Source organism: Amblyomma americanum, chromosome 1 (genome assembly GCF_052857255.1).
Source record: "Amblyomma americanum isolate KBUSLIRL-KWMA chromosome 1, ASM5285725v1, whole genome shotgun sequence".
Taxonomy (NCBI): Eukaryota; Metazoa; Arthropoda; class Arachnida; order Ixodida; family Ixodidae; genus Amblyomma; species Amblyomma americanum.
Genome location: NC_135497.1, coordinates 142,339,227 through 142,366,642, shown reverse-complemented (window position 1 = coordinate 142,366,642; position 27,416 = coordinate 142,339,227). Strand labels below are relative to the sequence as shown.

General features: G+C 47.6%; 1 pseudogene; it reads left to right on the top strand.

Annotated features, from left to right (window-relative positions):
• Positions 1-204: 204 nt before the first annotated feature.
• Positions 205-26,860, top strand: LOC144114039 (tubulin beta-4B chain-like; annotated as a pseudogene).
• Positions 26,861-27,416: the final 556 nt, after the last annotated feature.

Sequence of the window (27,416 nt, the reverse complement as noted above, 5' to 3'; positions counted from 1 at the left end):
AGCCCAGAACCTTTGATTAGGTGCTGCCGGACGACACATACTCAATCAGCAATAGGCCTGCATCACTATCTCCGCAAACAATACATCACTAAGAACACTCCCTACTCAGATCTGCACTTCGATCCATGTCAAACCATTACCGAGGAACATGCACCCCCACCGTAACCAAGGTCGGAGAAAGGCGCGCGAGGCAGCGCGACATAAATGGTATGGGGATGCGTTTGGGTGGATGCCACCTGCGATGAGCATGGAGCCACTGCGGTTGTCCGCAACCCCCACATAGCCTCCCTAACTTTCGAGCTTCCTTCAGGCACCACCCCTGAGGGAGCCAAGACCGCTATTGCTCTGGCATACACAAATGTCGGTTACATCATCAGTGAGTCAAAAACAGCCATTCTAAACTATGCCAGGAACAGGGTTCACCACCCTGCACAATCCCTGGTGCCCCCCCCCCCCCCCACATATTCTAACGCGCTGAGCTCATCTGAATGCTTGCGCACTTGGGAAATCCCAGCAACGAGGCCGCCGACTCCTTAGCACGAGAGTCTAGAAGTCGGGCACAGGCGGACCTCGTGGGGAATTTCTCGAAGGAGCGTATGCACTCGCTTGCTGAGCTCACCACAAACTCCCGCGCTGAGTGCCCTCATCTCCCGCCACCCCACCCATCCCTTACTACCGCAAAGAAATCAGTCTGGCGTCCCCTGCAGACGCACACGCTACTTACACCAGCCCATCTCTATAAATTTAAGCCGGTACCCCCATATGCACCTTGTGCTCCCGCCCCAAGGCCACCCTTGCACACATCCTCCCGTCATGCTCGGCGTCCCCTCCCCCCGCCGGGCTGGTGCCTCTCCGAACCTGGGAGGACTAGGACACCTCGTTGCGGTCAACGGACCTGACCAAGCAGAAGATCGTCGTCAGCCAGGCACCGTGTCACAAGAATGGATGCATTGTATTCTTGCTTCTAGGTCATAGATAAGCTTACCTATCGCCATTTTTCCTACACTGAATTATCGATATACCGGTATATCAACTATTTCGTGAACCCCTTCGAGTTTCATAATCCAGGTTCGACTGTAATATTTTATTTACGAACACAAATAAAGTGACCCGTTACAGTGGCTTTGGCGTTCAGCACCTGATCCCAAGGTCCTGGGTTCGATCCCGTCCGTGGCGGCCGCATTTCGATGTGGGCGAAATAAAAAAACGCCCGTGTGCTGTGCGATGTCGTTGTATGTTAAGGAATCCCATGTGGTCTAAAATCCGAAGCCCTCCACTACGGCGTCCCTCATCGCTCGTGTACGAACCACAATTCACAAATCGAGCGCTGAAAATGTGCGTCGCATGCAGCATCAGGCCGAACTGATCCTCTTTATGAGTGGCAGCTCTAAGTGGTTTAACAGAGTATACTGGGGGGCCCGTCCATATGCTACGTTTTCGTTTATATTAGCTCTAAGTGGGCCACATGCAAGAATATCTGGTACGGATCCAATTGGACTTATTTTTGGAAATGTGGCGGAGAGTTTGAAGTCTGCTTCACTTTCGCCACCGGTTGGCCCGGTATATTGCACTACCTCCGCAATCGGCCTTGTCTCCAACGCGTCTTTACTATCCTGTCTTTCTATCCCATCTTTCAACTCTCCTACTATCTGCACGTGGTAGCGATTGGGGCTCGGCTTGAGCCAGTGAGCAGGCCTGTGCACTTTCCTTTTTTCTTCCTGGCAACACAGACAGACAGACAAACCATAGGGACAGGAACTGCCGCAAACGTTTATGCCTATGGTTTGTGTGTCATGCATGCTCGCCTGCGGCCTACTTGGAGCTGCCACTTGATTAGGAAGCCAGCGGTTAACCTTTCTATAAGTGTTCCAGTTGGAATGCCCCTCCTATTCCATTTGAAGCTTGCAATTGGTTCCAAGTAAATAATGGGATATTTTCCGATTGGAAGCAAACAATTTGTTTTGTGTGGGCCGGCATTACAATTGGACGCTCCAACTGGCCTTCCAATGGGCTCAAAATATACATGGGAGGGCACAACCAATTTTAATGGCCGCCTTCTTAGATTCGAGAAACCGAAACTATGCCGCCATTTCGTCCCCTGACGTCATACGGGGGAGAATTAAGGTATAGGAGGACACAATCAATTTTAATGGCCGCCATCTTGAATTCGCGAAACCGAAACTATGCCACCTTTTCCTCCCCTGACGTCATACTCACATAGTTCTACCTGGATCATTCCACGCCAAACATCCCAGGCGTTGCGCTCGACCATCTCCAATTTGTTCAAAAAATTCGTGGAAACATCGTAATGTGCGTAATGAAAGCCTGAAGCATTTTTGCCTAAAAAATTTATTCGTGAAGTGAGGGAAGATTGAATATTCAGAAAAAAAGAGAAAACAGGCACTGCTAAATAAGCAAATATTTAGAAAACACTCCAAAAAGTTTTTCATTGACATTTGCACAGATTCTGTCTTTCGATACAATTCGGAGCATGCTGCTTTACACGGCATAAATATTTTTTTAATCGAAAAAAGTATGAAAATGTGTCATTTTTCATTTTTGTCATTTTTTTGTTTTAAATATGAACTTTCTCTCGGAAATTCTGGAATAGCCGTTTTGTTCCTGTAGATGTCCAGTACCTATAATAAATTTTACAGGTGATGAAACTGCGGATGCAGAAGGAAAAAAAATCTAGTTACAAAAAGTTGATTTTGAGCCAAAACACTCGTTAATTTCACCCTGAGGTGGTCCAAGTAAAAATACAAACAATAGCGGATTACGTAAAACAGCTTATTGCCTTCCATTTCTGAAGTTTTTATTGAGGTAATTTTTGTTTAAAGCGAGGAAATAATTTTTGAAGTTGAGCTCTCGGGCCGTAAGTTGCGTCGTCTCTTAACGCCTCTTCACCGCAGAGCACGATACTGCCGACACTGTAGCCACGCGAAACCTATAGTCCTTGTTCTTAAGTGAGGTTTGCACTGCAGGCAAGCATGGGAACACTGAGTAGTTGAACAGGTGTTCGTGGGAAAAGATTTTCTTAACGCTGCTAGGGCGGCACATGCCCAAGTGGGCTAGCTGTTTGGTGTGATTCTGTCGCAGTCAGTCATTCTTGTCGGCGCCATGAAAGACGTAATCAGCAGCATAAGAGCTTGTGAGACACTGATCTGGAAATGACTAGAACGATGCAGTGTTGAAACAATCCGCGACGCAGTAGCACCATGTGGTACCTGACCCTTGTGGCCGTCAGAAGCTCATGTCCGGTTGTTTCCGTTGTGATTAGTTTGTTGTATTTGATTTAATCAGTGCAATTTCTACATTAATACTCCAGCGACAACTATAGACGAGACACTATGCTGGTGAAGCACCTTCATGCGAGCGACGCACCTATGCCAACGCCTCCTAAACTTTTCAAGGCCTGTGCCCTCCCTAGCGACGTCAGCACCCACCGTCCTACCTGGGCATTGCCATTGCCTGCTGCTGCCTCCGGTTCTCCATACCGGCCTTTCCGTCCCGTCGCCTCCCGGCTCATTTTTCCCCTCTTGTTACACGCAGCTAGTTCGTCGAGCCAGTCGCCTCGTGGTCGCTTCAGTGCTGTTTTCCTTGCGGCCGTTCTGCGACATGCGGGCTTCGACATGCCTAACAAGTATTGTGTACCTATGTGCTCCAGCAACTACAAGACGGGGAACAAGGTTCAAGTGTTTCCTTTGCCAAAGGATGAACAGCTTTACAAGTGGCTCAGTGCGATTCCCCGAAAGGATTTTGTGCCTACTGCCAACAACAAGGTACGAAGTCATTTTCTCTACTGTTGCCACAAATGAACAGTATTTAAGGGAGCCATGACAAAAATTAAGCTTTACCTCGATATTAGATTGTACTGCATTGGTAATGTGGTGCGTCGCACTTTTGCTATAGTAAAACAGGTGTGCGCCTTACACTTCCATGCATCCTGCCTTGAACATACCTCATCGTACACCAATCCCCGGACAGGAAAGGTGTTCGAAGTCCCTCTAAAAGTGCCACACCTGCGTCTTGGGTCAGTGCCATCCTAATTCCCTGGCTGTCCCTCGTACCTGTCAAAGAAAGATGCCGTGCCAGCAAGGAGCTCCCCAGATGCCGAAAAAATGCGCCGGGAGGCAAATGTCTTGCTCGTGCTATTGAAGTGTCAGCAGCCTGCTATCGACAAGAACAAATGCAGTGCAAATTTTCATCTCTGCATGAAATGATGGAGCGCTTAAACGTCAAGTGTGTCCCGGTTGAATGGACTATTATTAATCACCCAAACTGTAGCATGTTCTTGAATACTGCAAATGAGAGTGCGCTGGTCCTACAGTGTTCTGTTACTGTTTTCGCATATCTTCGTATCACGGCGTGTTTTCACGGCAACTCAGTGAAACGTTTAGGAGATTTTGTCGTGCCTGACGAAATCGGTGACATCAATGTCCTACTTGACATATTAAATAAGCTACAGTAGATTTCTGACGACAAAGGTTCATCTGATGGCCTTACTGACCTGATAGTAAACCTCATGGAAAAGATTAAGGAAAGCGTCCGCAAAAACAGAAAGGACTCTGTTAAACTTCTGAGGGAACAAGTGTTGTTGCTTGAGAGTGACTGCAGTACTCATCTCAAACAATGGTGCTTGCTTGCATCTGCATACTATATCTCCTCATGCATACAAGTTTTTGAGGGGCTCTGGTTGTTTGACTTTGCCGCATCCGAGTACCATTAGAAACACCTGCTCCTCTTTCCACCTATCACCTGATAACGAATCAGGTGATCAGAATTTTCTTAAATACATTGGCCAGAGGTTTAATAAATTGAAATCGCATGAGAGTGCTGTTACTTTAATGGCAGACGAGATTCACGCTCAGCCATTTATGGACTATAAAGGAGGAAAGATTGCAGGGGCAGCAGGGAACTCAGATGAAGCTGCAACTACTGCACATGTTCATGGTGCAAAGTATGCTAAGCTCGTTTCGAGATGTTGTACACATTCTCCCCGTGTGAACGTTAAATGCGGAGTCACTTCATGCTGTCTTAAAGAAGGTAATCCTTGGGCTGGAAAGAATTGGTTTTAAAGTTTTAGATGTAGTAACAGATAATAATTCAATCAATATGAAGGCTTTAAGCATGTTTACGATGCCGCATAAGGTGGGTTATTTACCCACATCCAGACGATGCAACGCGACCCATGTTTTACATCACTGACGCTGTGTAACTGTTAAAGTGTGCTAGAAATAATTGGCTTAACTAAAGAAATCCTAAAGCCAACTTTTATTTTCCTATGTTTAACCTCACTGACAATTCCGTCCACCCTGACATTATACAGTGGGCATCATTCAAGGATCTCAGGAAGCTTCACAAACTTGAATCTTCTCAGCTCTTGAAGTACAGTTATAGGCTGCCTTCGAAGGCTTTAAACCCAAGCAATTTACAAAGGCAAAATGTTAAACTAGCCTTACAGGTTTTCAACATCTTTGTGGCTGAAGCCTTGGACATGCACTGCGATTTTCCTGTACTTTCACGTGCGAAAGAAACTGCCAACTTCATCAGAATAATTATTCATTGGTGGATGGTAGTTAATGTGAAGATGCCACACAAGGGCTATCACTATCGCGACGTATACGAAAAGCCAATTTCATCGTTGAATGATGACCCCAAGCTATCCTTTTTGAAAGCCTTCAAAATCTGGCTTGACGTATGGAAATTTTATAAACACGACAATTGCACGCCACAAAGGAAACTTTTAATGCTCTGTGGCATTCAGCATATGCTCTACTTGAATTCTCAAAGTATTGCGTCTATGAGCGCGGTTTTAAGTACGTGCTACTCGGAAAAGTGCAAACAGACGGCCTAGAGAAGAGGTTTCTTCAGTACAGACAAATGGCTGGCGGTAACTACCACATCAGCATCCGACAGCTTCACAAGTGCGAAGGCAGACTTCGCCTCCAAGACACGCTTCCTGTGATGTGCGCCGGTGACATCAGCGACGATGAGGTCGGTTGTTTGTCAAGTGCTGCACATTCCTTCAAAATTGCTGAGTTTACAGAAGGTCTGAACAGTTTGAGTTCACGCGCGCCTGTGTTTGGCTATGTAGGTGCTTTTGTGCTCATTCTGTAATGAAAGCCCTGAACTGCGATTTCTGCCAAGAGCAGCTTGTTATGGACTGCGAAACAACAGAACATGATGATGCCGATGTTCACTCTTTGATATCTAGCTTGAATCGAGGCAGGCTGGAATTCCCAAGTGCATGTGTCGTCACTGTCGTGATGCACACCGGGGTAATTGTAAAAAAAGCTATTACAACCAGAGAATGCCACAATGTTTCTCCAACACAAAAACCAGAGGAATGTTGTTCAAGAACTGGTTATCGAATCGCTGCCAGAGCTTGGCGACCTTGTGACATGCTTGAATGGGCACGTCAAAAAGTATGCTTTTTTCTCGCACGCCACCAGCCTGGTCCAACACTCCATGTTAGCATGCGCTAGCTGCAAAAAATATCACTGTAATTTTTTACTTACTAAAGTTAACTTTTTGGTTACCAGTTTACTACTGGGAACAAAAGTTTCCCGGACGAGAGTTCTAGGAAAAACGTTTATTGTAGATCCACCTCGCTACCCAGTCGCCTGATATTGTATGAAGGCATTAAAGGGACTATGCAATGAATAAAAAGTCACTTGTAAATGTTTTCAATGCTTAGAAATGATGCTAAGAAGCATTCACACCAAGTATGAGTCTTCAGAACTGAGCCAGCAATTTATTATGAACTTTTAAAAACCGTGTTTTTCAAAATTCGCGGGCCGATTGGTGTACTCGCAGTGACCAATTTTGGAACTAAAATCGTGGAACAAAGACGTCACTGTACCATGACGTCGCCAGGCCACCACACACTCTCATTCGCTGGAGCCACGGCAGCCACGACGTCATGGGCACACTTCCGGTAGCCGTAAAAATCACCTTCTCGTGCCGCCGCGCGACCCTCTCGCACAAGAGCGAGCCAGGGCATTGCCTTCGCGCATATGGTTTCAATTTTGCTCTGCAGCCTCCGTCGGGAGTTCCGGAGCCACTAGCACGGCTATTCGTGGGCACGCATAAGGCTAGATGCCCATCGCGGCCGTAAAAACGAGCAAACGCGGTTCGTGTTCTCGCCTGCGCTGACGATGTGGGCCCTCGCCATTACACAGAAGTTCCGTATGGTGTTTGGCGCCAGTGTTAGTTTTGGGAAATTTCCGAGGTGTCGTTCTGGACCGCGGGGCACGAATTATCTGCAGAGGTGATGATCTGCAGTGTTGGGGAACGCCGCAAAAGTAGGATCCTCAATGCTCGCCAGAGGTTGTAGAAATATACAACCAATAGGAAATGCGTGGAACGAGCTGCAGCTGCCCATAGCTACCAAAAAACGTGCAGTAATTGATTTACCCCTCGAAGTGACGGTATTATCAGAAACCCGGTGGCGGCCTGAAGAAGCCGAGCATCTGGTCGAAAGATGCTTTTGTGACCATTAAAAAACTGTTGAATCACCGGCGGTGCTGACATTCGAACCCAGTACGTCCTGTGTATACGGGGCATATGCTGTATGCTACCAGGCCCTCACTGCGATTTTTGAACAGGAACTCCGATTTCGCGAAACCAATGAGTGCACTTTTTGGGGACGTCCTCATCTCGTTTTTATACGTAAATATTTGTTTCATTTCTGACTTCCTTCCACCAGGAGTCCGATCCCTTTTATTTGGATTACTCGCAGCCAACTTTGTTAAAATTGGACTGGATGTGACTGGAGGCAGTTCTGAAATGAGGTGCAAGAAATGAGGTGCATGTAAACGTACCACCTGTTGCAAAACTTCCTAGGCCGATGCACCCGTGGCCGGAATATGGTCACACGCGTACGGTTTCGTTCATTTCTTGGCGGGAACTTGTGAATGTCAGCGGAATTCGTCCTCGACATTTTAAACGGCAAATCTATATGCTGTATCAGGGATCACCGTAACATTGTTCGCGCGCACTAAGGCCACGGACGCCATGACCTGCGAACTGTCGCAACATGTGTGCATGCGACGCAGCAGCCGTCAGGCACGGCCGCCTTTGTTGGATACATGCGTCTGCTTATCTGAAAACAGCGCAACGGACGCGGACAATGACAGGAGTGGACACAAACTCAGCAGTATGCGTCCACTTTTGTCATTGTCCGCGTCCTTTTCGCCGTTTTAAGATATGAAGAGCCAACTAGACCGCACCTCTACCACTGTATGCTTATCTGAATTTGGAGATGATAGGCGTCTCGCACCTTGTGTTCTCTTCTAAGCATTTATCCATGTTTAAACGTTTTTCGCGCCAAAAGAACAAAAACAAAAAGGCATGCCGATAGCTTATTTCTCTTGATCGTTTCTTGCGGCAGAGGTGACGTGATGGCGCAGGTACCATTCAGCGATTGGCTGAATTTTCTTTTTTTTTTGCTTTAGCTTGCCCTCATTAACGAAATGCTCTTGCTTGACTTGCGCGTGTTCTCGGCACCTGTAGATTCTCGTCCGCGAGGGGGCAATACTGGGCAAGCGAGTAACGTAAATGATGGCGAATTTGAAACCCCGCCGTGGTGGCTCAGTGGTTAGTGCGATCGGCAGTTGGAATCGAGGACGCAGGTTCAATTCCAGCCGCGACGGCCGCGTTTCGGTGGATGCGAAATGGAAAAGACCCATGTGCTGTGCGATGTCAGTGTATGTTAAAGAACCCTGGGTGGTCCAATTTACTCCGTGCAGCTAAAGGCGTTTGGCTCTGCAGCAGCAGCTAGGCAGGAAAGGGACACGTCCTCAGCCCTAGCAACACCGCACCGTCTTTTCAACTCCCCATTTAACTACTCCGCTCTCATAACCCGAATAACGAAGAACGCACTCCACACGGCACGGGTACAAATGCCGTACTCTTTCCTTTTCGTGCTTAGCCCCTGCCTCATGAAAACCGACCGAAGCGACTGGCTGGAGGGGCTTTAAGAAGAGCATTCGCCGCTACATTCTTGAGTTTTAACAGACTATAGTTGTGTTTTTGGCACATTTCTTTCGACACATACTATTTCCTCATTGAAAATTTTGACGAGAAGTATGACGGACGAATACCGTATATGATCTAATAGCATACCTACTGTGCAAACGTAAGTTTTATCAAAGGGGCTGCGAATGCTGATCATGATGATAGCATCACAAAAGCACTCCCAATGGTGCATGAGCGCTCGAAAACGTTCTGCTCTGTCGTGTAACGCAGCGGCATCGAAATGTTTTCGTCATTATGTCTATGTGCCTTTATGCGCATGCAGACATGCCCCATGTGGCGACCCCACAGTTCCCTGTTCGGTGGCGCTCGTCTGCTCCGCATGCGTTCAGCATTAGAAACTGCGTGGCAGACTTGCTGGCAATGTTCCAGTTCACGCAACGGTAGTAAAATACTGACGGCTGTAAAGAAAAAAAAACCTGGTTTGTATTTTTCAGGCGGCAAGTATGTTCCCTGTGCCATCCTCCTCGACTTGGAGCCAGGAACCATGGACTCCGTCAGATCGGGACCTTTCGGTCAACTGTTCAGGCCCGACAATTTCATATTCGGTAAGCGTCTCTTTTAGCTTCATATCTCCGTTGCTGTTTTAGCATGTACTGATCAAGTTCAGCTCAACGTCATCAGCTGCACATGTGTGCGCAAAGGTTCGTGGGGAGCCGGGCTTAATTCTAGCCGTCCCTAGCCGGAAGTTCCTTGCAGCAGCTGCTCTTAGCCCATCGTAGTGTTCGTTAGGTTCAGCCACAGCTTAGGGTTAACAAAGGTAACTCGATTTGCTCGTACCTGTGCTCATAATCGGCATTCATAGTCGGCTGTATAATCTTGGCTGTTTCCACTCTTTCGGTGGAAAATTCGCTGCGTACAAAATACAAGTGAACAGCAACTGAGGCGACCATTGCAACACGAAGCTTGCTGCCCTATGCGCCTGACATACGTTCCTGAGCGCTGAGTTTCCATCTTGAAATATGAAAAGTTATTTCATAAGGTCGGCGAATTTGATCTGAAGACCGCTTCACTATCATGCGACTGAAGAAAAATTCGCGTAGAAACAGGAAAGGTTTCAGCTCAAAGCGCCTTTGCGGCTACCTTTTTGGTCAACGCTTATTGGCTCAAAACAGCGGCTCCCAGCAGCGCGGGGATATGCAGGTGGCGTACATATGCGCGGTAACTTTCGCAGGCCAGAGCGGCGCCGGCAACAACTGGGCCAAGGGCCACTACACTGAGGGCGCCGAGTTGGTGGACTCCGTGCTGGACGTGGTGCGCAAGGAGGCCGAGAGCTGCGACTGCCTGCAGGGCTTCCAGCTGGCCCATTCCCTGGGCGGAGGCCAGGGAGGAGTACCCGGACCGCATCATGAACACCTTCAGCGTCATGCCCTCCCCGAAGGTGAGCATTCGTCGTGACAGCTTCCGCGCCGCCGGCACGTGTCTTAAGCCAGGACAGCATCAATACCAGCGAGACGCAAACTTTTGTGGAGGAAAAACGCTAAGCCGCCCGTGTGCTGTGCGATGTCAGCGCACGTTAAAGATCCCCAGGTGGTCGAAATTATGCCGGAGCCCTCCACTACGGCACCTCTTTCTTCTTTCACTCCCTCCCTTATCCCTTCCCTTACGGCGCGGTTCAGGTTCCCAAGGATATATGAGACAGATACTGCGCCATTTCCTTTCCCCAGAAAACCAATTATTATTATTATTATTATTATTATTATTATTATTATTATTATTATTATTATTATTATTATTATTATTATTATTAAACTGCCGTCAGATATGAAGGCTTCACCACGTCCGCATGTGGTGACCTCAGCGAGCTTGCTTTCTTGATGTCTACCTACTACGGTGGTATCGAACACCGCACTCGCGCGTGAAGATGCGAGACTTTACGTCACCCACCGCTGCTGCCAAACGAATGGCGCGAAAACAGCTGCAGAGTGCAAGCGCACGACGGCTGTGACCTTAAAGGGACCATGAAATGGTATACACTGAGGTTAGGAAAAGCGCACGAGCGATCGCTATTCCATTACTCGTCACCGAACAGCAAAAAAATTTTAAGCTAGCTTCATTAAAAGACTACAGACATGTAAATTTAGTTGCGCGTTTTATTCTTCCATATGATGCTTTAGGCATTATAATACATGCATCATCGTCTGGTATTCGCATACAACCGCTAAATCACTGAGTACTGAATTCCTTCCCTCATGCTGTTTCGGTTTCATCAACCGAACGATGGTTGTGGCATGAAGTTCGACTTTAGGTCATGTGAGGCACGAAAAAAGCTGCAATATAAACGCTGACACGTAGTTTTAATTCACTGTAACGCTTAAACAAGCCTCCTTCAAGAGCTGGAATGAAAACAAACGACGTATCAGCAGTCATACTGCCGTTTTTTTCCTGCCTCACGATACTCCAAGTCCAACTACACGTCACAGCCATCGTTCGGTTGATGAAACCGAAACAGCATAAAAGAAGAAATTCAATTATATATTATTTATCGGTCGTAGGCGAAAACAACGCGGCGATACATGTATTCTAATGTCTAAAGCATCATTTGAAAGCAGAAAACATGCGAGCAAAATTTTGGTGTCTACAGCCCTTTAACACCGAAGATATCGGCGATTAAAAATGATGCTTCTTAGCTTCCCTCAACTCTTACACAACGACGTGCCGAAAAAAAAAATGGCTAGCGGTTTATCATTGCTAAGCACGAAATAGTGCGCGAAAGCATGGTGAGCCTCCCAAATTTTGAGGGTGGGCCAAACCCATTCTGGGGGTGTCGCATGTCGGTCCCGAACGTAGGTCAATTTTCAAATTTTAGGGGGTGGGCCAACTCTTATTTTTGGAGGTGGGCCAATTCCATTTCGAGACGAGGTGAAGCCTGTCTTCCACCTGAGCACAGCCAGATTCACCGGCAGTCGAATTCGGTCAAGGTCATTCGAAGGGCAAATTTCGGGCGTCCTAACCATGTTTGGGACATTCTTCATGTGCCATATCAGGGCCGCCGTGGTGGCTGAGTGGTTATGGCGCTCGGCTGCTGGCCCGAAAGACGCGGGTTCGATCCCGGCCGCGGCGGTCGAATTTCGATGGAGGCGAAATTCTAGAGGTCCGTGTACTGTGCGATGCCAGTGCACGTTAAAGAACCCGAGGTGGTCGAAATCTCCGGAGCCCTTCACTACGGCGTCCCTCATAGCCTGAGTCGCTTTGGGACGTTAAACCCCCATACACAATATACACCATCATGTGCCATACCATGTGTTGCTGTCCTTACCCTGCAGGACCATCCCCAGAATTGAGCTTCATTGCCATGCACACCCATTTCCTTACTGAGTCTGGCTGAGTCTTCATTTTCTCCGCGTGAGACATCGTCGAAATCGTTAGGGGTTGGCTAGGATTGCTTTCGTGCTAACAGAAAACAGGTCGGGGCTGCGCAATCCCGCCCACGCCACCTGAGCATGCCCAATGGGCAGTGGGCGTCAGGCTGCCCAGTGACTGAGGAGCGGCTTAGTGTGCTAAGGCAAAGAATGCGAGGTGAGCTGTCGCCCTAGCAGACTGCGAGTCAGTGCGAGCAGCGATTTAAATAGAAATTGTAAATTATAGACATGCTGCACCATCATCATCACCATAAGCCTGACTAGGCCCACTGCAGGGCAAAGGCCTCTCCCATGTCTCTCCTATTAACCCTGTCTTTTGCCAGCAGCGGCCACCGTATTCCCGCAGACCTGCTGCATGCTTGCAAACAAACAAGGTGTCACTGCAGTCGCTAGCGGGCTCGCGGTAGGCCTGTAGGCGCGTTGTCGGTTTCTGCGAATCACCAAGTGGTTGATGCTGTTGATGCTTTGAACTTCGTAATTTCTCGAAGTGCACAGGCTCGCGTTGACCACGTACGGCCTATTCAGAGATATTGTTTGGCACTGTGTGTTGTATATATGATCAGTTGCAAACAGAAAGCGTTGCTGCCGTTGATTTCTACGCTAGACGTGGAATAAAATTACCACTTTTTGACGCTCTGTACTAGCCGGAATAATTCCACTTCGGGATAGCAGTGAGGAGAAGCTCTGGCGTTGTTTCGGCGGAGCAGACGTGCGCTCACCGTCACTTGACACACGTGCCGCGCAGCGAGGCAAGTGGGGACAGCGTCGTGTCTCCAGTCTCCTCTGCCGCGTGTAAGCGCTGCTTTTCGCCACAAGATCATGCACCAACGAGGCCGATTTGTCAGCTTATTAAAATGGCCAAACCGATCGCAATTTTTTTGTGCAGTAGAAATTTAGAAAATTACGCTTTTTTGATGTGTGGGCGTCGAAGATTGAGCGAATCGCTCTTCTGGTGGCCTCGGCGCATCGCGAATTCCACGGGTTTCCGACGACGGTGCACCACTATCTTAGTATCACTTGGAAGCGGAATGATCAGAAGATCAGAGGTTCCATTGATTGCAGTGCCGCATTTCTTTGACCAAAAGGAAAAGCTGCGAGGGTGAACGAAGCAAACGAGAGAATAAACTTTAAGGTTGGTTTTCTCAGCTTTCACGTTTTCTACGATTGGCATCACTCATCCCTTCGTAATTTCGTAACGAATAAAAATAGAATGATTCTATTTGCTGCGAATGAATCCTGAGACGTTGATTTATTTATGGTTTTGTTTATGAAGGTTTAACGTCCCAAAGCAACTCAGGCTATGAGGGACGCCGTAGTGAAGGGCTCCAGAAATTTCGACCCCCTGGGCTTATTTAACGTGCGCTGACATCGCGCAGTACACGGACCTCTAGAATTTCGCCTCCATCGAAATTCGACCGCGGCGGCTGGGATCGAAACCGCGTCTTTGGGGTCACCAGCTGAGCGCCATAACCACTGAACCACCGCGGTCCTGAGAGATTGAGTAGTGTAATAAATCTGACAATTTTTTGTACACATGCAGTAGCATGTTGAAGTTATTTTTCTAAGAAATGTGTTCACGTAAATATGCATGCTAGAGTTTAACTTTTGTTTGCATACGTACTTTGCATAAAAAAAAAAGAACAGTAGCTTCATCACACAAAGCAGGGCTTTGTGAACATGCTGGCATAAAAAATTTGCGCACTTTCTACTTAATTATTCCACACTCGATGACTTGACGACGGTGTTAATCATAATAACCCAACATCTGTACCAGCCAGCTGAAAATAAAGCACAGCACTGAAATTAGCATAAAAAGTTCACAGTTGTGCCAAATTTGGTTACATCTCATGCATAAATAACGAAAATACTTTCAATTTCCGCGTCTCCTCTCAATCTCGCTGCATTGTTTCACCCGACAGTTTCTGTTAGTGTACCCCCTAAATGAAACGTTTGCATAGCCGCCGCGGTGGCTCAGTGGTTATGGCGCTCGGCTGCTAACCCCAAAGACGTGGGTTCGACCTCGGCCGCGGCGGCGGTCGAATTTCGATGGAGGCGAAATTCTAGAGGCCCGTGTACTGTGCGATGTCAGTGTATGTTAAAGAACCCCAGGTGGTCGAAATTTCCGGGGTGCTCCACTACGGCGTCCCTCATAGCCTGGGTCGCATTGGAACGTTAAAACTCCATAAACCAAACCAAACCAAACCGAAACATTTCCCTAGCAACGCAGGTGTCTGATTGAAAGACGCAGGGGCTCAAGCCGAAAAATTCCACTCGCCTGCAACTACGTGTGCTGGACGCAGCTTCGTGTGCTCTCATCTATTTGCGCTAGCTTTATGAGATACTTTGGAGGCCGTTGTCATGCGATGGCAAAAACGAAGACAAAAGCACGCTGCAACTCGGCCATATACCTGGGGTGAAGAAGAAGAAGAAGATTCGCTCGGCCTCTCGGCACATCTTGGCCACCGTGAGACGACCAGCTTGGCTCTGTTAGGAGGACATCGTTCGACCCAGTGGCGTTCGTCCTGTTCATCGCTGCCCCGACGGCTCTGCTCTGCTGGGAACGACCGGCTACGTTTCGGGTGGCTGATTGTGGCATTTTCTCTTTGCGTCTTTGCGCGGTAAGGCAGTAAGCCCGGACTATGTCCACCCAGTCTCCCGGCCAGGGGAGTTCTCTCTGGTCGGCTTCTCTGTCAACTGATCTCCTACCGTTGGAAGCTTTTTTGCGCAATGGTGTCGGCAGTATCCCTGTCGCGCTGGTGCCAAAGGATGGTGGTGCTATCAGGATGAACAACCCTGGTGCTGTTCGGGCTGCTCTCCAGTCGACTACTTCTCATTATGAGTCAATCTCAGAGGTTCGCCAGTTTGGACGCGGTGGGATTCTGTGCAGATCGCCAGACCTCGCCTGTGTCAGAGATCTACTAAACTCCTCATCCTTTGCCTCCCTTCGGGTAAATTCTTTCATCCCTTCTCATCTGGCGTGCACGAAAGGTATTGAACGAGGTGTAGACTCTTCCCTGTCTCCGGCAGAGACTCTTGAGCTTCTGTCGGCTGCAGGTGTTGTTGCTGTGCACCGCTGTAGCCGGGATGTAAACAACGTGCGGATGCCCACTGAATCAGTGATTGCTACCTTTGCCGGCACTTCCTGCCCCTCTGAAATCAAGGCATGGCCTCTAATTTTTCGGGTAGACCCATTATCATCTCGGCCTCTGCAGTGGAACAACTGCTGGCGTTATGGACATAGCGCTGGCGGTTGCAAATCCAACTTGAGGTGTTGCAACTGTGGGGATGGTCATGCAACAAGCACCTGCACTGAGAAGAATGAGAAGTGTTGCCTTTGCGGTGGTGCGCACTCTGCAAACTACTCAAATTGTCCCTCTCGAGCTCAGGAAATTCAAACTCTGGAAATAATTGACAGGAAACGCTGTTCGCGCCGTGACGCTATTTCAGAGGTCAAAGAACGTGCCCGCGGTTATGCCGGTGTGACCGCTCGGCAAGGTGTCATGCTAGACTCAACGCTGTCCCAGGCAATTGCGGCTGCTGCGGAGGCTTCGATGTCTAAAATGGTAGAAAAGATTGTCGCAAGTGTGTCGGAGTGCTTTACAAATGTTCTAGCGACTCAGATTACACATGCCGTGCAGGCTAGTTTGGCACCTCTTTCGACAACAATTCCCTCTCCTCTTATCCGGTCTCAAATTCCAGTAGCATCACAACCCCAGGAACAAACTTCTGTCCCTTCCGCTGTACCTACCTCGGGTACTTCGAGGGATGTTGATATAATGTATGATTCCGAGGTGGTGGAGCCTGATGCGCGGCTTCTTAAGCGCAGTGGGTCCCCCATGTCTCATTCGTTGTCTTCTCAGGGCACCCAGCCCAAATCAAAGAAGAAGCAGCTTGGCACTAAACCCAAGGATACCATTTTGGAGCAGGCAGTTGCTGCTGCTAGACTTTCGCAACCATAGCGTCGTTGCGAGTTCTGCAGTGGAACTGTCGCTCTATTCTTTCCGCTTCCACAGATTTACACTGCCTTTCTACTCAGCTTAATCCGGATGTTATAATTCTGCAAGAAACGTTGCTTTCAACTGACATTTTCATATCAAAGATTACCGGTCATTTCGCCTAGACCGCCAGTCAAGAGGCGGGGGTTTACTAACTTTAGTCTCTTCAAAATTTTGCCACAGGGCTGTGGTATCTCTTCAACAAATGTCTCCTGACTGTGAGATTTTGGCGATAGACTTTGTACTTCCTCGGTGCTCTCCATTTTCAACAGCAAATTGTTATTTCCCCAATGGAGTCCAGGATGTTAGACCTCTGGATTTTTTACTCGTAAACTGTAAAAACCCAGTACTCGTGGCTGGGGACTTCAATTCTCACCATGTGTCTTGGGGTTTTAGGACTAATTCATGCGGCAAGCGCCTTTGGGACTGGGTTTCTGATCACAACCTGATGTGCTTAAATTCAGGATCGGCCACTTATCTTCGCTCACACACTAAATCTGTTTTAGATATCACGTTCATTAGACCTGGAATTGGCGTAACGAATTGGTCGACAGTTGATAGCGGCACTTCAAGTGATCATATACCTATTCATTTTGATATCATATGTCGTGTTACTCCGGCGTCTTCTCAGTTGCGGTCACATGTAAATTATGACAGATTTCAGACGGCGTTGCTCTCTGCCCTTGCTCCAGGGTCTAACATCGCCGAGGTCCACCAGTCAGTAAGAATATGTCTGGCTATTGAGGAAAGCCGTAAAAAGTCGGAGTTCCTGGTGAGGCCAATAAAAGGGAATTCTTCTAACTGGTGGAATGCGGACTGTACAAGAGATTACAGGCGGAGGAAGGCAGCATGGAAAAGCTTCTTCATAACCAATGTCCGAATAACTGGAGTGATTATAAATTTATTGCAGCCACCTTTAAACGCACAGTTTCTCGCGCAAAGGAAAAATATGACTCAAAAGACTTCGATTATCTTTCAAAGGCGGGCAACCGACGTGCACTATTCGGTTTTCTACGGTCTAGGAAACAGCTGATGTCCTCTCATAATTTTCAGTCATTAGTTATGTCACCTGTAGAAGCTATCCAGGCGGTTGAATTAATAGCCGCAGGCCTGCAAAAGCGGTTCTCGTCTTTACTACCTATGCGACCATTGTTGTTTGCACCAGTCGTACCGGATGATAATGCCTCACAAGTAAATCTATCAGAGCTTTCACAGGTTGTCCAGAGATTGCCAGCTGCTGCTACTGGCCCAGATGGTGTTACCGCAAAGATGTTCAAGATTCTATTTGAAGAGTCTCCCAACTCCTTATTGCACCTAATAAACTGCTCTCTCAAACACGCTTGGATACCTTCTGAGTGGAAGCTGTCCAAGGTGATCCCTTTACTTAAAAATCAGGGTGGAGGCTATGAATTGGATAATATTAGACCAATTTCTTTAACATCAAACGTGGTAAAGTTGATAGAAAGGTTGTTACTAATTCGGGTGTCAGCCATTGTGGACCGCAAAAGTATACTCAGCCCATGCCAACTCGGTTTCCGGCCACGGTGTTCGATATGGAATGTACATGCTGATCTTGAGAGCAGAATTCTCCTTGCTCGTCGTCAACGCCTGGTCGCGGCTTTGGTTACGTTAGATGTCGCCAAAGCTTACGACAGTGTAGAACACTCCATCCTGATACATAGGCTACATTCTCTTCAATTTCCAGATTATATAGTTGCATGGATATCTGCATTTCTTCATAACAGGGAATTCTTTTGCGTCCATAATGGTGTTCATTCAGAGAGGTATAGACAAACGCGAGGTGTACCGCAAGGAGCTGTTCTTTCTCCTGTGCTCTTTATTATTCTGTTAAGCTCAATTCCTCTCCACCGCCATGTACGCACTTACGTCTATGCGGACGACATTGCGTTTTTTGCTGCTGCGCCGGATATACATTCTCTGTATGGTCTGTTGCAGTCATATTTGAATACACTTGAGCACTGGTTGAGCGCATTACACCAGAAGTTAAATGTTGGCAAGTGCGCCACTCTTGTTTTCCCTCTATTCACTCCTGTAGTGGTATCTCTCACTTGCCAGTTAAAAATAATACCGCAGGTTCAATCCCTAAAATACCTAGTGGTCATTTATGACAACAAACTCACCTGGCGACCTCACATTGACCATGTCGCGGCGAAAGGGGCTCGTGCCGTGGGCATGTTACGGAGATTATGTCATCACCGGTACGGCATGCGCAGAGATGCGCTATTAATGATCAACATAATGTATGTCAGGCCAATTTTAGAATTTGGATCAGTGTTGTTTTCAGGTTCGGCTACATATAAACTTCGCCCTCTCGTCCTTTTAGAGAGGGAAGCACTTCGCATGTGCCTCGGCCTTCCAAAATTTGTGGCTATCAATGTGCTGTACCTTGAAGCCCGCATTCCGTCTCTCTTATCACGACTTCAATTTTTAACTATGCAAACTTACCTCAGGATCTATGAATCCCATTTCCACCGTTCCCAAAGCATTTTCTGTTCTCAGCCGACCTCCTTTTTTGGTGTCCCCTGGTCTCGTTTCAATTCCCCTCAGGTAGTGTTTGTGCAAAGATTACTTCAGCCTTTAGATGTAAACATTTATGATATCCTTCCTGCGCTTCGGAATGGGCCCACTATACACATTGTTTTCGACGACATATTCCCAAAAAATGCAAAACTTTTGCCACCGAGTATTCTAAATGGCCTTCTAGAAGATCATCTGAGGACCCTACCAACCGATATAGCAATAGCCGCTGATGCATCGCAATGCAATGAAAAAGCAGGTGTGGGAATATTTTGCTCCCATTTAGACTGGTCCTTTTCTCTGCGCCTTCCAGATTTCACCCCTATTTTTCAAGCAGAGTTTCTAGCAGTTGTACTTGCTCTACGCAAGCTAGACCCCTCTATTACAGCAGTTGCAGTAATTACTGATTCTTTATCTTTGTGTTCGTCCCTCGCTGCACAGGTTGACGGTCCCATTTTATCAACTTTCTTATCCCTACTTCCTCCGCATTTGAGCCTTCTTCATTTAGTATGGGTTCCCGGCCACAGCAGTGTGACAGTAAATCAGATTGCTGATAATCTCGCAAAGACTTCCCTCAGCGGCCCCGTGTTGCCAATCATCCCGGCTACAGCCTACATTACAGCATCTAGATTTCGGCGACGTGCGTTTTTAAGCACGCAAGACACATCACTTTTAACATCGGCGGATTATGAGCACCTTAAATATTATTGGAACAGGAAAATTTGTTGCTCTCGGCAGCTTGAAGTATCACTGACGAGGCTACGCTGCCGCATCCCCCCTCTAAATTTCTATTTACACAAGTCGGGTTTGGCGCTCTCTCCCCTTTGTGCATTTTGCCGTGAGCCAGAATCCATTGAACATTTTTGGCTGTATTGTCGCCGATTCAACTCACTGAGAAAAAGGTTGCTGGAGGAGCCCTTGCAGCATCTTGGCCTTAGTTTGAGCAGCCCGCTCTTGCTATCATTTGGCGCCACCACATTTGGGTTCAGCCACAGATCTGTTTGCACCGCTGTTCAAAATTTCCTGATAGAATCACACCGACTGCCTTGCTAAGTGTTTCAACCTTTTCTTTTCTATCAATTATTACATTTTGACTAAATCATTAATATTTAATCACTCTCTTTATTAGTATTCTTAAATTTTTAAAATCAAAACACTCATCCCTTTTCTGTTCATGACGAAAAATTCACCGGTGTTATGCTCCCACGTGCTTTTCCTTTTTGTTAACTGCGTTCAGGTGAATAGCCACCCGATTCTTGGCCGATCCCCCAGTGTGGGTATGTGCCATCTTTTGATAGGATAACAACAACAACAACAACAACTCGGTAAAGAAGAAGAAAGGGCCCTTCTTTTCTTTTTAATCACTCGTAAATTTCACCCAAGGCAAAATAGCTTGGCACCATTTACCCTATTCTATGGGGTCTCCCCACTGAACCCTGGCCAATCCCCCGTCGTGGGTATGTGCCATGTCACGAAGGCAACAACAACAACGGCCCTTAGTGTCCATTGTGCTGATACGACCCGACGCTGTTCTACGGCTGTTCTATGTCGCCTCCCGCTTCATCTGGCCTCGCTGCTGAAGCGTGTCTTGGTGCTGCTGATCCTGTAAACTCCTGGTGAGGCCGTTCCGCGAGTGGGGGATTTGGCCAGGTTTTTTCCCTTTTGGATGTAGGCTTCATGTTTCTTAGGCTTACGGACATGGCTATGTCTTCCTCGGGCACAGGTCCGGTAGCCTGGTTCGCCAGTTTGCCTAAATTCTTTTTGCCAAGCGTATCCCTGTGGCGCTGGTCCCTGTAGGAGATGGTTTAATTAAGATAAAAAACTCTCATATGATCCAGGAGCAGCTGAAGGCAGCGACCATTCGATATCTTGAGATTTCCGAGGTTCGACCATTTGCCAAAAGAAGAATTCTGTGCAAATCACCTGATTTGGATTGTGTTGCAGACTTGCTGCAGTGCACCTCTTTTGCCTCACTCCCGGTGAAAGCGTTTATTCCCGAGCAACTCGCCTGCGTAAAAGGAATAATCCGCGGTGTGTATCCCTCCGCTACGCCAGAAGAAATTCTTGGACTTCCATGATGCCGGTGTGGGCATCCTCTCAGTTTACCGCTGCAACAGAGGCTGGAGGCTCTCGTATTCCAACTGAGTCTGTTATAGCAACTTTTGCGGGCTCCTCTTGCCGATGGGAAATCAAAGTCTGGCCCATTGTCTACCGTGTTGACCCACTGCAGCCCCGTCCATTACAATGTAAGAACTGCTGGCGTTTTGGTCAGAGTGGCAAATCTTGCAAGTCGGCAACGCGCTGCCGCGTTTGCGGTGGTGCTCATGCTTCAGACGTCTGCACTTCTAAGTCTGATCACGCAGCTGACGATCCCACCTGCCCAAAGCGTGCCGATGAACAGTGTGTCTTGGACATTATTCAGCGCGATAGGTGCTCGCGCGCGGATGCTTATGCCCTACTTGATTAGAAGCATTGTGCTTTAAAGGTGAGCGTGCCCTTGGCCGGTTGGAGAGGATCAGCAACAAAAAATTTGGTATGAGTCGGGACACTTTGCTCTTTCTGTACAAGACATGTGTGCTTGAATTTAGCTCTGTTCTCTTTTCTGGGTGCACAAGGTACAAGCTTGAACCCCGGTTTGTTATTGAGCGACACGCTCTGCGCCTTTGCTTAGGTCCGCCTAAATCAGTTGCTAACGCTGCGCTGTACTTGGAGGCGCGGATACCTGATCTAAATTTGCGGCTCAGCTTCTCACTGTGCAGACGTTTTTAATGTCTTTGGAGCCTGTTCCTGAATTGGCTAACCCTATATTTACAACGAACCCATCTCTATTCTTTGGTAATTTTTGGCCTAGGTATAAGCTTCCTCAGGTTGTGTTCACTATTTCCCTGCTGTCAAAAATTTCTGTATCAATAAATTCTGTAGTACCAGTTAACCACCGCCGGGCTGATACTGTAGTCCCCTTTGACGACACCTTCCCAATTAATGCTAAGAATCTGCCTGCAAATGTTTTAAATGGGCTTATTAAGGAGTGTCTGGATAATTTCCCTAACCATACTACCGTTTTTACAGACGCCTCCCAGAAAAATGAAAAAGCAGCCATAGGCATTTACTCAAGGGCTTTTGAATAGAGTTATTCATTTCGGGCTCCTGACTATACCCCTATTTTTGTCGCCTATTTTCTGGCCATTGAGTTGGCCTTAATAAGGAATCCCTGCAGTATCTCTCAGGTTGTTATACTTTCAGACAGCCTTTCCGTCTTGATAGTGCTCGAAAAATCGAGAGATACTCCAATGAGCCGTTCCCTTCAATTTCTTGTTCCACCACATATTACAAAAGTACGCTTTCACTGGGTCCCTGGGCACTGTGGCATTGCTTCTGATGAGAGAGTTGATTTTTTTGTAAAGTCCGCCCTTGGTGGACCTATTGTCCCGTTCGTCCCTAATACTGTCTACTTGACTGCAGCCAGCGTCTCCACTACTTGAGCCATGAGCCTCTCCTTGCTGCAGCGAATTTTCAACACCTGGCATTTCCTTGGAGTGCGCGGATGTGCAGTTCAAGGCAATGTGAAGTGTCCACGACCCTACTGCGCTGCAGAATACCGCGACTAAATCTCTACTTATGTCGATCAGGGATATTTCTGACCACCCTCTCTGAGTCTTTGGCGAAATTGAGTCCACAGATCACTTTTTGCTCTTTGCGGTTAACTTCTCGCCGTATAGCTTACTTAGAGATCCCCTCGCTCGACCGGGGCTTGCTCTATTTATTCCGATTCTCCTCTCCTTCGGGGCAAGCGCCAAGGGATATGCATTGAAACCAGTGTGCGATTTTATTCACGAATATATAATTGCATCAGGTAGATTCCTCTGCTAGAATGAGAATTCCCTGCTTTTTCATTCCCGTTTTTTTAATCTTGATTTTTAATCAAAATTCGAGTCTAGGTCACAAAATTATTCAATTACACCACTCCTTGGCCATGAGTGCGTTTGTATCAGCATTGCACCCTGGCCAATCCCCCGCCGTGGGTATGTGCCATTAAGCCTGAGGTCATCATCATCGTCATCAACTCGGGCAATGCGATCGCGGCTGCTTCTTTCCAAACAAGCTTCGCGATCATGCACCGCCTCATGAAACAGCTTATGACATATGATGCAGTGAAAAAGCACGTGGCTTTTAGCACACGTACAGAAACATGCCAACGTGGCCGTGCAAAAACGACACAATTTAGCAGACTTCTTTCTACACAGACCAAGTAATTATGTCGGCCATATTAAGAAATGGTCTGAAGTGAATATTAAGTGCCATGAACGCGGCTTTATATGATCGTATAACTTCCACACATGTTTAAACATTATCTGCTATTAACAAAAGACCTCATTCCTTGGTGGTGATTCAGCCTGTCAGCGCCCCGTGAACACCAAAACGGCTCGACGTGATAATTACGTGCGCAGACATTTGTGTTTTTTTTCCTTAAGCAATTATAAGCGTACTATGCTGATGTTCAGGAGAATGAACGCAACTCCCCAGCTACGAAGTACATTGCCTGGAAGCGGCGATCGAGGCCCAGACTTCGCGCTTTACTACCGTGGCCCATTCCTTAATGCGGTATCTATCAGCGAGAAACATATCGAGGCGCGGGCATGATGCAGTTGCGCAGTCCCGCCAGCAGCTGCAGCAGCTGGTGGGCACGGGCAGGCGGAACCTATTTTGCCTGCCGTGCCAAAGGCGCTACTGACATCAGCGCCACCGCATCTGCATGACGTTGGGGCGTGAAGGAGGTGTGTGTAGGGTTCACGCAGAGCTTTTGAATTTGACTCGAATTAATACTGACAAAGGCTACCTCTACTGATCGCTGCCCTAGAATTTGACCATCAAAATAATTTCTTGTCCCTTTAATGCTCGACAATGGTAGCGAGAAATCGAAGAATCACAGTGCTTAAAAATGAGAAAATTTTTCTTGTGCATAGATGTGGTAGGCTTTGCACCACGTCGACAGAAAGTGCGAATTCAAGCGCATTCAAAACTGCAGGTCTCCGACACCGTCGTCGAGCCCTACAACGCCACCCTGTCCGTGCACCAGCTGGTGGAGAACTCCGACGAAACCTACTGCATTGACAACGAGGCGCTATACGACATCTGCTTCCGAACCCTGAAGCTCACCACTCCCACATACGGGGACCTCAACCACCTGGTTTCTGTCACAATGTCCGGAGTCACAACATGCCTCAGGTGACGAAGCTTTATTTTCTCAGGGATCGTAGTCTATTACTGTCACTCGACATCTCTATATGCGAAGCTGTAGTGAGTGGCACCGATCACTGCCGTCGAAGAATGGCCCGATGCCCACAATGGCCACAGGCGCTTAGGCCTGCAAACTACTTCACCACACCTGAAGAGGGAATAGCTTGTGTTTTGTATAACTTCGTAGCACAATTGGGGACATGAATGGCGCGGCGCCTGCAGGCCCTTGTTCGCGGTGCTTAACGCAAAAAAAAAACCAGTCTTAAAGCAACTTAAGTAACCATACACACGCAGGTTTCCCGGCCAGCTGAACGCTGACCTGCGCAAACTGGCTGTCAACATGGTGCCCTTCCCGCGTCTGCACTTCTTCATGCCCGGCTTCGCACCACTCACGTCCCGAGGCAGCCAACAGTACAGGGCGCTGACCGTGCCAGAGCTGACGCAGCAGATGTTCGACGCCAAGAACATGATGGCCGCCTGCGACCCCCGCCACGGCCGCTACCTGACGGTAGCCACCATCTTCCGCGGCCGCATGAGCATGAAGGAGGTCGACGAACAGATGCTTAACGTCCAGAACAAGAACTCGAGCTACTTTGTCGAGTGGATCCCGAACAACGTCAAGACCGCCGTCTGCGACATCCCACCCCGTGGCCTCAAGATGTCTGCGACGTTCATCGGGAACAGCACGGCCATTCAGGAGCTGTTCAAGCGCATTTCAGAACAATTCACTGGTCAGTCATTTATCAGAATTGCTCGAATTACATTCTACTCACAGCACAGCCTGCAGTTCACACGTACAATCTGCAGTTGCATAGAGCGCCTACTTCATCGTTCTAGGGAAACTTTGGGATTATTATTTTTTTTTTAATCTTAAGGTGGCGCTCCCGTAATATTGCTTAAAGCCCTCTCTGTTCGTTGCAATCTGTTGTTAATAGAACTGTGAGTAAAACAATCAGCAAAGAGCAAAAAGCAGAAAACCTAAACCAAAACAGGGGTATGTTGGATGCGGTGTTCTTTTGTTACAAAGATGACGTCACAAACAGTGTCGGCAAAACTTTTGTACGCGCATTTCACTGACAAACCACAAGCTGCAAGGAACGACCCCGTTCATTAAACATCTCAGATGACAAGCGCGACATTTCCCTGTTCACCAAGTGCAGACCGTGTATCAAGGAGGGGTAATGTTTCCGACGTTACAAATTTAGCAGTGCCCGTAAAAATCACTCATAAAGAGGTAACGAAGCGGCCACCTTTAAAGAGACTCTGAGGACAAATTCAAGTTGGCCTGTATGGAAATGTAGCAGCGTTCTAATTGCGAAACACACTTTTATCACTAAAAAACGGAGCTTCTACGACTAAGGCTAGGCGAAAGGGAAAGAGATGGGCATTTGTTCCCGTGCCGTGGGGAGTGAGCTACCTCAGACCTAGAGTCACTCTACTCAGACCTAGATACCCTACACAATCTCTAGAACTTCCCCCATTCAACCCTGCGCACCTCTAACCCGAACAGTGGACAACCCAAACGGGGACAAAGGTCCGTCCCCTTCCCTAGCCAGGTAAAGGTCAAAAAATGAAATACAGATGCCGCCATCACCGACCGTTTTTACAAGCAAACTACAGTGCTTCAAGAGTTTTCTTCCTTTTTTGTTTTTTTGGTCGTGGATCCCTGAGTCTAGTCTACATCGCTATTCACTAAGCGGTGGTCACGAATTTCGCTTGTCTTGACGTCACGAGTTTGAATCGAGAAGCGGGAAAATTTTTAAATCCAATTTTCTCGACATAATGCGTATTTTGTTGCCGGATAAACATCTACATACCCCATAAAAAGCCGAAAATCGATTTTTACTAAAAGCAAATGTCGGATGTAGTTACGCCCTTTAGATGGCGAGCGTGTGTGAGCACTCCCTCCTCACGCTAATCCGCGCCGCCGCTCAGCATACAAAAGAAAACTTGGATTATTCCACTTCTGTTGCAAGTTTAGGCAGGCCTATTTTTGGACGCCATCGCTCAATCCGATCCTCATGATCGAGAAAGGCGCTTTTTGAAATCGGATACTCAGGAATTATGGACAAAAGTATTTTTAAGCGGGAAGCCGTTCATGAACGCAGTTTTCTCGTATAATGCAAGATTTCACTAAAACAATCAATATATCCGCAGATCACCCGAGACAGTCTCTTAGTTTTTTTTCTATTCACGTTTTCGCTATCTTCAAAAGCGTTCCGGTGCGATCGCTGGAAACACTTTAAAAGGAAGATTTTGCTACATATCAGAATAATGGACCATTACCTTCAATATTTCCTCAACAGTGTCTTACAATTTTCCAATTTTCGAAATTTTTGCCGGAGAAAGCTGGACTTGTTGGCACAGAAACAAAAATCCGAACAGCTGGGTAACTTGGTGGAAATAATTCGGATGGATAGAATTGAACTAGCTGTATAAGTTCCGCTGCAATTCGTGAAAGCCTACAAAAACAACTAATATTCGTGGTGCCCGTCTTAATTTGCAGCCATGTTCCGCCGCAAGGCCTTCTTGCACTGGTACACTGGGGAAGGCATGGACGAAATGGAATTCACCGAAGCAGAGTCCAACATGAATGACCTGGTGTCCGAGTACCAGCAGTACCAGGAGGCCACAGCCGACGACGAGGGAGAGTTCGACGACGAGGACGCCCTCGCCGACACTGCCTGAGATACCGCCACCGAAATTCCCATTTGGCTTGCAGAGTTCCGATAAAATAGACGATGTATATTAGGCAAGCCAGGCTACTGGCCATGGCGAGCATTTGGTTTTACTAGAAAAAAAAATTGTTTGGTGTGACGCAACACGAAACGATATATATTCGCAATAAAGTCCCAGCATGAGTTGGAAATAACGACGAGAGCAAGGCTGTTCTATCACTTGGAGGCGTGTAAGCTCCTGTTCTTGTTGCTTGGCAAAAAGAGGGCGCCGCTACTGATGGTGACAGCGCTCCATAGCGCCACAACGAATGCAAGTATTCTGGCGCTACCAACGCGAATGAGGACGGCTTAAAGAAGCCTCGGAGACGTTGCATGTTATATTCAATAAGCAGCTGATCATTAATTTAACCGTAGGTGAAATCTCCGCGACGTGCGGCACGAAGCGCGGTGGCTGCACCATGTGCTCGTACACTGATATTGGGAGGGGGTGGAGGATGTTCGCCCCCAATCCTCAAAGCGAGAGGAAATTTTATACAGGAAAACCATGCTGAACTCAATTTAGTTTT